Here is a 13,706-nt window from a genome sequence, read left to right on the forward strand (position 1 = left end):
TACTAAAAAAGTAGTACTTTCACTACTAAAAACTTTTCAACTATGAAAACTATCAATTTTCTACTTATTGCTAACTCCTCAAAAACAAATACTTACCCCTCTAAAATGCAATGGACCATTCTAAACCACCAATGATCTACACCACAATAACCAGGTCATCCCAATGGTACTGAACCTAAAAGAATGTATGCAAGTTTCCAAAAACTATAATACCCATACACTTTCTCACAGACTTCGATATTCCACAAACCCATACCGAAACTCAGATCTTGTTGAAGATATTGCTTTTTTTTGATTTTCGAAAATCTTAAGAGCAAATTGCGAAAATTATGAACAAAAAAAATTATTTCTTAGTTGCTTAAAAAAAAATCGTATTTTAGGGTTTCTCGAGGTGAAATGAATATGTATTTTGTTACTGCCAAGAATACTACAGTTAAACAAAAGATAAGGTTGCAGTAATGCTATCGGGAAAGTAAGGTAACAATGAAATCTGGTTATCTTTTTCAAAAAACAAAATTTTAGATTTTGAAGAATAGAAAATTTAGATATTTTAGAGAAGGATTTTTGAAAATTTGGCATTTAAGCCATCTTAGATTATTTCAATTATAAGGACCATTTTGGTATTAAAGATCACTTGATTGCACCCAATCAAAATCGTTGTTTTCGAGAAAATCGATATAACCGATATATCGACGGTGAATAACCAATTCTCTAAAATGGCACTAAGTTTTTAATCACATCCCAGGTATATCCCCACCTTAAATATGTAATTTTAGTTTCGTATGACTATATTTTTTTGAGCTAGTTACACAGTCAACTTTTGAACTGTTTAAACACAGACTCTCCCGCGAAACTTGGTTATTTTGACTGAAGGGACTACAAAACGAGTATTTCCGTTGTAAAGTCGTATTCGGAACGTTTCAAAATTGCAATACATTCTGCTACTCTATGTTCCATAAAGAGGTAAGTGAAACTCAAGACATTATAAATATAAACATTTTCAGAAACTATTATTAAATGTAACTGAATAAGGCGGAATAAGCTGAAGATTCATCAGTAGTAATATGAAACCAGCATCAAGATACAGTTTTAGAGAGGATTAAAGTTTGTTCAGGGATCTCTCTAACATCAGCAATGCCTAATTAGCATTATGACTATCATCTTACACCCAAACCGATTTTAAGTATTCAGGAGATTCAGGTTGGATGGACGGATTAGACACGGATGGCTTGGGGATCGAATAGTATAACAAGATCATTATGGAATGTAAGCATCTTACATTCCATTTATATAATAAACCAATATTCTTAAAAAACATCTTTTTATTTTTTTGTATTTATTTATTGCAATTTACAACTGTATTTACATAAAACCACACTGAGTATATTTGAGGTAATATCAAAATAGTGATGCAGGTATGTTAAGAAACTACCCAAAGGTAGCACTCTAACTAGAGTGACAGAATTTCTATACCAGAAGGTCTCGAAGCCATCTTCTTTTTAGGCGCCTCGGAGGCGGATATTGTCAGGAATAGAAGAAGAAGAAGCAAGATTAGAACCTAGAGAGTTATGAGGGTAAGGGAGTTTATAATGGAAGGATTGATATCTGGTTCGGGCTAGTTCGGTTACATACGCAACATTAAGGTCTTTAGTGATGATTTTATTTGTGACAAAGTAGGGAGCATTGAGGATTTTAATAAGGTTGGATACGAGAGAAATTCGAAGATTTAGTGGAACCATATGTCGAGATAGACCTTAAAATTGTCATATAAAACAGTCTTTTATAATGAATTTGAAGTTTATACCGTTTATCTAGTAATCTAGTAAGTACTGTAATAGTCGAAATCGACGTGCAGTTACCTGTCTTTTCAGTCTTATGTGAGGATTCCAGGTTAGTCATTTGTCCAAATTTAGTCCAAGGTAGCGGATCTGTTGGACAGGGGTAAGAGCAACATTATTAAAGGATACTGTAGGGCAGTCAGTAGGTTTAGGACGAAGGGTAAAGGTGATTTGATATGATTTGTCCGTAAAAAAAACAACATAATAAGTAGGTAAATATTTTATTTTATTTTTTTTAAAGAAAATTTTCAAAAGGAGACACATGTAAGTCAATCATTTCAGAAATGGAGAAACACATATCATTTGCGAAGTGCCATAGGCAACTAAAAAAAGAAACAGTTTGATAGTATGAATGAAGACTAGGGAAATTGATATCTAATACTGCAGGGGTATGTAACGTACTGAAAAGTAATAGTTTAATTTTTAAATGTTGAGACTTTATTTTCTTTTAAATAACCTAGCTAAATATGAATTAATAATAAAGACAAGAATTTCTAATTTCATGAAGTAAATTTTCTTGACAATTAGACGAATAGACTTTTTCTCGAAAAAAAATTTACCATAATTTTAGTAATGTGAATTTGATAAAATAATTTTTTTTATGAGGTGGATAATCATGGTTAATATATAATATAAATGATTTGAATCATAGTGACGCCGAATGTGTTTTTTAAAAAAGGTTGCACTTTAGCAAAATGATTTATATAATTTTTTAATGATTGCTGACAATATTTAATGTATGATTAAAGTGATTGGATTTTAAAATGAACAATATAAAGTCCGTAAAAGATTTATGAGTCTTGTTTCCCCAGAACTTGCTACATTAGTTTCCAGAAAGAAATATTACTTGCGGTGTTAAAGTCGTTAAATCAATAATTATTTCTCATTTGTCAACAAAAATAGCGTAAAAAGTTTTAGACTGAGATTAATAGAATTTAATCGTGGGAGAATCAGCTGAAATTAGGCAGCAGAGTAAAAAAAAGGTCTTCTGTTATTAAATATACATATTATTCTTTAATTCACAGTGTATAAAAAATATAAACTAAATGTTTATTAAAATACTTAAACCCGAACCGGCAAAAATATAACATGTTCTGTCATGAAATGCTTACATTGAATCGGCTAAGGAGGGATCACAAATATTTACATTTGAACAAGCTTCGAGTAATAAAAAAATAATTCCATAATCAATAATTTTGCTGATGGTACAGGGATGGAAAAAATAAAAAGATGCTGAGGCGGCCATCCAGGAAAAGATAAAGGATATCGTAAAACGCCCACTCCACTATGATACTCTTATCAGTATCCGCTCTAAACTGATCAGCTCTGGAAAAAATTCATAACTCAGTTCTATTCTGCTCAATGGGCTAGATACCAATAGGCCATGCAGTGGGGGAATTTAGTTATAGATATAGATACACGGAAAGCAATAGGCTAGAAAATAAAAAAGTAACTGCGATAAGAATAGAATTTTTAAGAACATCATAAACTCAAACTTTTTTTTTTATTTTATGATAAAAATATTTATAGGACACAATCAATAAATCATATATACTTTGAAATAGGATTTTCAGCATTTTGTTTTACAAAGAGAAGCTTCTGTTACAGTAACTTCTTGTTTACTAGGTGAATTTAAATTTTAAACTAATCTCTTCTTTTGAGGAATGATGGATTAGATTTATTTTAAATTATTAAGAAGATGGTCAGGGTTGCGGTCAAAAGAGAACAAAAATAGTTAACAACTATTTATTTTCCGACGTTTCGTCCCACTTTGTAGAGCTTCATCAGGGCTAGAAAGATACAAAACAACTTCATGAGCAAAAAAAGTCTCTAAAGCTATTAACTTGAACAGTTGTTTTTGTATCTTTTTAGTCCTGATGAAGCTCAACAAAGTGAGGCGAAACGTCGAAAAATAAATAGTTGTTAACTTATTTGTTCTCTTTTGACCACAACCCTGACCATCTTCACAATTTGATATTTTACTGTCAATTATTTATATTTGTAAATTTATTTTATTTCGTTTTGCCACAATATAATTATAAAATAAAATGTAATTACCACATTTTAGTTTTAGACTGGTAAAACGTTATTATACAATCAAACAAAAAATATATATATTTTCCATGATACATTTAGGAGCTATGTTTTCTTTTATTGCTCAAAATTTTGTTATAGAAATCATGAAAGTAAAGTCTAACTTTGTTATGAAAGAGGAAATTATCGCGTCAAATAAAACAAGACCAAAACAAATTATACTTGATTTAAAAAAAATTAAATTAAAATTTGGTATAGAATAAATTTTTTACTGAAATATATGACTGTCTCCTTTTTTTCATTTATCTTATTTGTCCCAAAAATTTCTTGTGGTAAATATCGTTGGAAGGCATTTGGGAACAGGTTTTATTTAAAAAAGGTTTCGTTAGTTACAGATACATTCATATGTTCTTCTTTTGCATACTGGTTCAAATCCCTCACATGACATACAATATCAATACAAGAAGCATAACACGACTTTATTAAAACCCTTTTATTTTTAACCAAACGATTATTTGTTAAGATTTCAATAACAATGTTTCAAAATCAATAGTAATACGATTAAGTTTTATTTACAATAATGCTAGTTGAGCTTTTTATTTCATTTCAAAATATTAATGCCTGGACATTAAAAATTTCAGTACAATGAAACAAAGAATAATATGAAATTGATAACGAATAAGGTGGAAATTGATAGAGTAGATCCATTTGAAATTGTCAACAATGATAGTAACCATTTAGTAATAATGTATAAATCATGACAATCCTTTAAATGAAATAATTACGGACTTTATTAAGCATAAAATAGTAAAGAAAAAAAAACTTTAATTTAAAACTGATTACAAGCTATAAAAGTTAAAGGAGGATATTTGAAGCGATGATAAGACATATACGAAGAGAATGCATCAAGCTGAAAAACAAGTTTGGCAAGAGTCCAAAGAGCCAAGAATACAGATTAAAGTGCATTAGAAAAATAGGAGCAAACACTAAATCATAAAAGAGTTTATTGCATCTTCACATAACAGCGATAGTCCATTTAGGTCACACCAAAAGGATATTTCCATTCATTAATTTAGTTTCAGTTGCTATTTATGAATGTAGATAGTATTCGAAAGACAAATTAAAGTGACTATAAAATTCCTTTATTGAGTCATAATGGATCTTCTTAGATAACATTATACGGAAAAATAAGGAATAAAGAAGAAATGGTACATACTTGAAGAAGGACATGCTAGGTCTACCACCCTGGAAATACTAACAGTCACTTTCCTGCTGGGAAGGAAACGCATTCATCAAGATAACAGTAATCAAAGTGGTCTGGGAGCCACACAAGCTTCCTTAGATTCTAACTCCGCATCATGTTAGAATCCCTACTTTTCCTTGCTTTATAACGGAATTGTTTGAGAATAAATATAAATAATTTTTTACTGGAAATAACCGAGAAAAACAAAGGATCAGAAATGTCCTTTGTTTACAATACACGTTTGAATTACTGCGGTAATCTTACTGAAGATAAAGCTCAAGTTTAAAATATGAGGACCCTCCAAATTAGAAATAGAGCCCTTGAAATTATTTTCTGATGGATCATCAATTAAAGCTAGGGCAGTTGCAATGTAATGTTCAAGTTAGTATATATGATGGACCGTTCGTAGCTGAAGGAGTTAAACGACTGCCTCATGACTACAGTGGTGTAGAACTGTTTTGTGCAAAACCTCTAAATTACTTAAATTTTCTGTAATTCTCATAAATTCACTTGTTATTCAGGGAGCTTAATTCAATGGAGTACATTTTTTTTTTTTTAATTTTTAAAATATTTTACGGTGTAAAAACATAATAAATTTTCCACCATTAACATATTTTATCCTATTAATAAAATATTATTCTGATTCCTGGTAGTTAATTGCAAAAACGAATGTTTCCAGTATTAAATTGGCAATTTAGGAAAAGATATTTCAAGAAACAAAACTGCTTTTGAAAAACTACAAGTTGTACATTATATTTGGTATTTACTAGGCTAAAATATTTTTGCTAGATAGCAACTAAATAACAACAACTAGTAAAAACTAGTAACCTTTTCTCAATGCCGAAATAACGCCTGTAAGATATTGTCTACGGCACACAAATATTGTTGATGAGAGCACCAATCACGGTGAATTCGTTTATTTGTTTGTTTGTTTAGTGGGGCCAAACTTCATTGGTCATCAACGCCATTTATATTTTATTTAATTTTGCTAATATTCGTTAAATTTAATTTATTTTTTAATTTGATTATTTATTATTTTATTTATTTATTCTATTATTTTTAAAAATTTTTTTTTCCTTCCGATCAAGTTATATTTTTGTCAGTAAATTTTGTGAATTCAAAAACCGAAACACCAATTCTATTGCCTTATTATCGTCTCCAAGGGGTTTTGAGATATCTTGGTTTAGTCCTAAGCTATTGAGGTGTGGTGTAAAATATGGGCATCGTTGGAAAACATGGCTTATTGTTAAATTGTGATTGCAATACTGGCAATTCAAAGGCGTTTCGTTTGAAATAAGATAGGAGTGGGTGAGCCTCGTGTGATCTATTCTCAGGCCTAGTCAGTACAACTTCCTCTCTACGGCATTTACGGTTGGAGGTACACCAGGGCTTGACATCCTTTTTAATAATTTTTAATTTACTCATTGGGCTTTCGATCCACAAAGATTGCTATTTATCTTTGACTTCCTTTACAAGAGGACCGTGAATTCGTTTATAGGTATTTGAGTGTAAGAAACCACACTCATCAACATGATTAGACATATTTTATTTTGAAAGTTTTCTTCACACATTCCACCACTGTGCGTCGGTTCGAAGCAGGCTAAGGGCACCCATTCATGAGGCTGGGTGGACCCACAAAGCTGATTCACTGCTACGATGAAACAGGAAATAATTATCTGCCACAGCTGGATTCGAACCCGGGTCCTTGGAGTTAGTAATACAGTGCCTTACCACTGCGCTATCCACTCCCACTACTTTTATTTAATAAAGTTGTAAAATTTAATCGATAAAAATAAAAAACATATAAAATCAAAAACACTTTACAGAGCTAGAACCATTCGACGTAGTCTTGTTGGTGTCCTGATTCATATAAATTTTGAAACATATTTTATGTCTAGAAATAGTACAATAAACCTTTGAGATATAGCTAAAACTTTTTATTACATTGTGTTCCCAGGATGTTTTGTGGTTTGTTGGCGACAACAGGTGGGGGGAAGGCAGGACCTGTTGCCAAAGCGAGCAACAGGCAGGGCAAGACTAAGCCAACGCTAAAAAATCATAACGATCAATATCTTGGAGGTTCACATTTCCTTCCTTCAATAACGGATCATATCGTTGTATCGTGTAGCCTCATCGATTTCCCCATATAGCAAGGTTGGCTTCTTACGTTCAGGACCAATCAGATATAATTATGTAATACAAATACAATTCTCTTTGAGAAATGGATGTCACTCTAATACACATATTGTATTTCATCAATTAGGGCTAACATTATATTATAATGATACATAAGCTAAAACAGAAGTGAGATAGCTTGAGAACGACGTATCTACAATAAGCAAAATATGAAGAAAGTTTACAATATAGCTCCTTTATCTATTATTGAAATATTTTCAAAAAATGGCAGGTGGAGATTTTTTTGTTTATCCGGTTATATTTGTATTAAAAATCAAAATATTAGTTAATAGGTTTAGATTATTATATAATACTGTATTTTATACGAAATTCTTGTATAAATCGTATTAGGAGTTTAAAATGTAATGAACATAAGTAACGACTACAAACCTTTGAAAGATGACACCAATGAATAATACTGTCGAAGACAATTTTTTTTTTTATAATCTACACATCCGTATTCTCATAAATTATTTAGACCAAACCTTTAAACAAAATTGGTATTCTCGTTTCTAAATTTAACTTTGTCAGATCCTGTATACTTTAAATACGTGTGAAAGAACATCCATTGAGCCAGGTTTCCAATAAAGTGCGAATCTTGAAATACGAAAAACTAAATTATGAAAGAATACACAATCAATGTATTTAAAATTTAATATTTTCAAAATAAATGAAAACTTGAAACTCATATCAGACTAGAACGAACAAAAGCGAAATCTATATTTAAAGATCATAATGATTTGGAAGAAGTTCGAGAATCATAAAGGATGAAGGGTAATATTCACAAGAAAAAATTCTAACTAAAATCAAAACTAAGCAGAGAAAATTTCAAAAATGTTTAAAGGTTTTTGTTTGTTTTTCGTTACCTCAATCGGATCTAAGACAGTATGTGGTATTTAGGTAACTTAAAAATATACTCACATATTCTACACAACTATTCATTCATTTAATAAGATGAACTACTTTGTATTGATATTACAAGAAAACTATATGCAATATTGTGGAAGAAATTGATGTTACACTATTTCAGGGTATACAATAAAGTATTCTGTATAAAATAAGACTTGAAACGTGTTTTTCCCAGTACCATAATAATTACCTACTTGAGCTTGGCTATCAATTTTTGAAATATTTCTATAGAATAATTCTAAAGATGTATGTATTGAGGAAAGTAATAAAGATGCAATTGCTTGTTATTCCACATTTTCCTTGTAACAACATAACATACAGTAATAATAATATTCTTTATTCATTCTGGCATTAGAGTAAAATACAAAATAAAAATGATATTATAAACAATCATAAAATATAATGAAAATAATGAATTTAAAAAGATGAAAATGAACAGCAATAATTAACAGAATATATAAAATAAAACCATATGTCATATCATAAAACATAAGGTGACTAACTTCTGATAATGAATAAAAAAAAATGATAAAAAATCAAATACAATTAAACTAAAAATATTAAATAAAAAGGTACAATTTCAGCTAATATACATATTTATAGGTATAAACGAAAATATGAAATATCAAAATATCAAATACAGAAAATACATAAACCAACGGTATATTTTGTTATTATTGTTATCAAAAAGGTAATGATAAAAAAAAGTAGCCATTTATCCTGTTGGTGGGCTATTTGTACATAAATAAATAAATAGCAAATTAACAATTACCTAAATATAAGAGAGAGTATAATGTTCTACTAATATACACGAAAAGGCTGTTAAAAATATTGGCTTCATTAATACACCCCCATTAAGATGACTTATCAGTCCTTTGGGGTCAATAGACTAATTTTCAAATATTAAAACAGTTATAATACTCTCACGAAGGAATCCATTTTAAACTTAATTGACTGAAAAATGATTAAATATAACTATCATGCAGTATTAGTGGAAGTAATTTTTTGAACTTACGATATAATGAAAAGAACATTTTACAAAACACATAGGAACGACTGTCAAACTAATGTAAATCACTAAACATAAACATTTGAATATAGCTGGACTATGAAAATACAAATGAATACTGCTGATCGTTTGTTTTTGTTTTTTGTTAGAACTAATATTAAAAAAAAAAAATTAATTAGAGCATGTATCTGTTTTTTCTAACCCAACACTATTATTGGTTCTGTAAATTAAAAGAAGCATAGAGCTACGACATAAGTTACTTCATGTTCTAATATACAATAATAAAAATACATTACATGGGCTAAAAAATGAATCAACCCCCAAATTTGGAAAATATGGTTTAATGATGTAGTACTATTTCTTGAGTTTAATCTCAGTTCAGCAGAAAAAAATCAACCATTTACCCCGCATTGGTATACGTATACGAACTGTCTACGCAAACAGTCTACACATAATAAAATGGCATCTAATTTAAGATCCACTTTTCTCAGTTCAGTTAGTATGGCGCTTAGTTCCTTTTTTACAGATGGGGTCTTAATACACGATGTGTTTATGTATTTGTTGAGGAATGGTTAGACAAAGAATAAGAAGTCCTAAAACGATAGGCGGTATAACAGCATTGAAGAGGGCTTAATTTGAAGAGGAAAAATACTTCCCAACGGAAAGCTATATTGGAGCCAAAGTTATGAGGAAGTAGCATTAGTTGGGTGTTAAGTGCATTGGATTTAGTGTTTCCTCAACGTTTGGGATCAGCTTACATGGGAAAGTCAAACTCAACTATCCCTAAACAATTTAAGGGTAACAGTATCCCAAAGGAATTGGTGAAAAGCTAAATATAGTTGGGAACTTCTAAGGAACACGTCAAGATGGCTAAACAAACTTGACATAGACGAAGACGTATAATTCAGAAGCAGAAGTTGCCTATAGCGCGGAGATAATGAGGAAACTGTGCCTTGTCTCAACTTGCTACACACGGCAGTACATACAGAAACGATAATGTTTGGCTTTGCACCGTAGAGTTGTCTAACAAACTCCTTCGCCTTGGATGGTGTTTAATATTCAAGACTCTGGGCCATTGTGTTGCGGTATTAATTAAGACCGACACAATGGCCACCCCTGCCAAGAACAAAAGCCCAAGATAAAAATGTGCTCCTGTTAAGAGAGATTAAGAGATATGGGCGATGGGATGAGAGCTATTGTTCCCCCGAGGATCTATAACTTTATAAGCAGTAATTATAAGGGCCACTCCAACAAAGGAATAAGAGCGGTTCTCTACAGAATTGTGCCTTCGGTCAAAGGAAAGGCCCTTATCGGCATAGTTACATAGCCCTCGGCCGGGGGGTTTTCTTTAATATCGTTTTAGCGTAATTCGGCTAATAACCTTCAATTAAAGCGGACATGACTTGGAGCAGTGAAAATTTAATAAACTGCGAAATAATTAAATCCTCAGAGTATATCTTACATCTTAAATGCCTAATTAAAATTGTTTGGAATTTATTATCTACACACAATTAAATTAGTGTTTATTGTGTTATTAGTATTTTATTTATAACTAAATTTACTTGTCATCAGATTAACTCCGAAATGTTTAATATGTTCTCGCTTCCTTTTTTCTATCAATCTTCCTTGTATTTTTAAAAATAATAATTATTACTACTAGAACATGCTTGAAAAATTGGATTGAAAAAAAAATTTATGTGGATCCCAAATCATACCTGTAGGTATTGAGAGTAATGTTCTTTTTTATCTTGATTCTTATCAAGCTAAAATTCCATTAAACCAAGATTAGTATGAGTTGCAGCAAACAGTATCAAATTGTAAACAAAAACAAAACATATGAATTATAAATTCCGAAATTGAAAGTTATTCTTCACTGCAAAAATACCCACGTAAACAGAACTACTTCCCATAAACTTCGAGGTAATTATTTAATCAGGTAATATCTAACAAACATCCCTCAAATAATACTCACCAATATATGATTCAGAACTTAGTTAAAGCCAACTTGAATTATAGAGGAACAATACAGTGTCCAGAAATTACATCTATATTAAATTGCCGCTGATTCAAAACGCTATGAAAGGACAACTAATAAGATTACCAATAAGAGAAGCTAGCGGAGCCGATGGAAAGAGGAATACACGCAACCTACCGACAACCAGAGAACTCGGGACAATCCGATTACGTAGACCATCCCCAAGCAGGTTTAGTCCCGGGCTCTGATGGTCTTAGTCTACAGTCTATCAGTATTAATGAACATATTGCCTTCAATAGTAATTCCGCTTTTGACCGAGAGGGAACCCACAAATAATTCTAGGCTAAATCGGAAAGGGAGCAACCTAGCTGAGCATTAGATGAATGGAACAGGGAAAAGGCGAATCAGGACCACGATAGCATTCAACCAACGCCCAGTTGATCCTATCATACTGTTGCAACGGTCTGATCTGCATTAACGTTGTGCATCAGATCAACCGGCTTAATTTCCTAAGTCCTTAAGTTTTAACATTTCCTCATTTATCAAAGTGCCCGTTCAATTTCATTTAGCCATGTTTAACTTATTAAGTGAAAAATAGAATTATGTGAATGAATTAAAAAAAAACACTTATTTATTATTATTCAACACTATTATTATTATTTAAATTGATTCATTATTATTTCAGTGAATACAAAATAATATATCTGGTGAATACATTTAATAGACTTTCCTAATCGATTTTGGTGCTATGCAAAAATTCTTCATTAATATTGAACAAATTAAGATCTTTGTTGACAGTTAAATTAACATTTAATTATATATTTTACATGTATAAAATTAATCAATCATAATTAATCAATTAAATTAACTATAGAGTATATGTCAGTTTAATTATATATATTATTTACTTAGTGATACTAAGGTATTTATCTTTATCTTATTCTAATAACATTTTGTTATTTTTTATATTTTTTTGCTACTCTAAAGATTTGAAGCTCAATTTTATTTTTTTTTTTAAGTTTTATATTCTTTATATTTGATATCATTTTAGATATTGTATATATTGTTTATGTAGTATATTATATATTTTATTATTTTTTATATTGTATTCCTATTTTTAATTAAGTTCGATCCATACTTATTACGAATTCATTAGCTCATTATTATTAATTTATGAGTTGAAAATTCGTCTCATTATTATTCATTTCATTAGTTTTTCATTTTTTTCTAATTTTGTAATTTTTTTAGTTGTATTTTAATTATTAGTTTAATAACTAAAAATAATTCATATTGTACTATTTTAGCCTATAAGTCGTAGAAGCCTCCATAGCGCCCTAATAATCAAAAGTATAACCATTATGTTTCATTGATGTCAATGATTTCAATAGGTTATTTTAGCACCGATCGATAGATGTCATCTGGTCGGACCAAATTAGATAATTTTTTTCATAAAAATTAAAAATGAGCCTCTATAATTTTCCGAGAGAAGTATCGATTTCGAGTTTAACCCCATACTTAACTTATGTTGTAGGTCAATCCATGGCGGAATCTAAATACTAAGAGACGAAAAAGCCTCTTGATAAAAAAGTGAAAAATACAAACTTCACTTTTTTAGAACTAAATAACTAGTTATAAATACTAAATAATGATTCTTAAAGGAAATTTCATTCTTAAAACAAGTTTCCTGTAAAAAAAATAATAAACTAAAATCACAGTCAAATCTTTCTCTGTTCCCAATTACATAGAAATAAAAAATGTATTTAGGTTTCAAAATTTCGAATATTCCATTAGTTAAAAGTATTAAATTTCGACCAAACAAAACTTAAAATAAATAATGAATCGTTACATAATCGGTAACACATTTATCAATAATCAACTGCAGGTAATCGAAAAAAAGGATCGAAGTTGATTGAACATAAATTGTAGTTAATTTCATGTATACAGGTATTATCTTCGAATACGAGATTAACTGCAATTTCTCCTAGCATTAGATATTGTTATCTTAGATCAGAGAAGAACTGAAAGTAGAGAACCAGAATACTTAATTGAAAGTAACTGTGAAGACAAATATATTTCTTGAATCCTAAATAATTCACAAAGTATCCTAAACGACTGAACTTGTCATTACTATCCACAATTTTGTTCCCAAATAGGGACTGGTTCGAAGTTTTATACATCCATATAGATATAAAATATTAATTTTTTTAGAATCATTTTAACAAAACTTTAAAAGAATAAATAAATATTAGATACATCTTGAACGGCTATGTCATTTTTCTGGCTTCTCTTCTTTTTTTAGGCTTACGACCCTCTGATACGTCTGTACCAAATCGCAATGATAGCCTAATAATGGGCAATAGCCAAAAAAATGTTTTTATTTAGTCTGAAGCGCCAAAACAGATCTAATGATTGTGTTGCACCTAACCTCCACTTTTATACTTAGAATCTTTTAAATTTTCGCAAGTAAAATAAATCCCCAAGAAAAACAATAAAAAAGCTTAGAAACAAATAAATAACTTATTT

The 13,706-nt window shown here is 30.1% G+C and overlaps 1 protein-coding gene across 10 annotated transcripts in view; it reads right to left on the reverse strand.

Annotated features, from left to right (window-relative positions):
• heph (polypyrimidine tract-binding protein 1 heph) overlaps positions 1 to 13,706 on the reverse strand; it is a 358,385-nt gene that overhangs the window by 267,004 nt on the left and 77,675 nt on the right. The window contains exon 1 of one of the 10 annotated variants that reach the window (XM_067045783.1): positions 5,089 to 5,157. The exons of the other annotated variants lie outside the window; for them this stretch is intronic. The gene's annotated coding sequence lies outside the window, so the exon portion shown is untranslated. Of the gene's footprint in view, positions 1 to 5,088; positions 5,158 to 13,706 lie in introns of those variants that run through there. 10 annotated transcript variants of the gene reach the window in all.

Source organism: Halyomorpha halys, unplaced genomic scaffold, assembly GCF_000696795.3.
Source record: "Halyomorpha halys isolate HHAL.00 unplaced genomic scaffold, Hhal_1.1 Scaffold238.1, whole genome shotgun sequence".
Classification (NCBI taxonomy): Eukaryota; Metazoa; Arthropoda; class Insecta; order Hemiptera; family Pentatomidae; genus Halyomorpha; species Halyomorpha halys.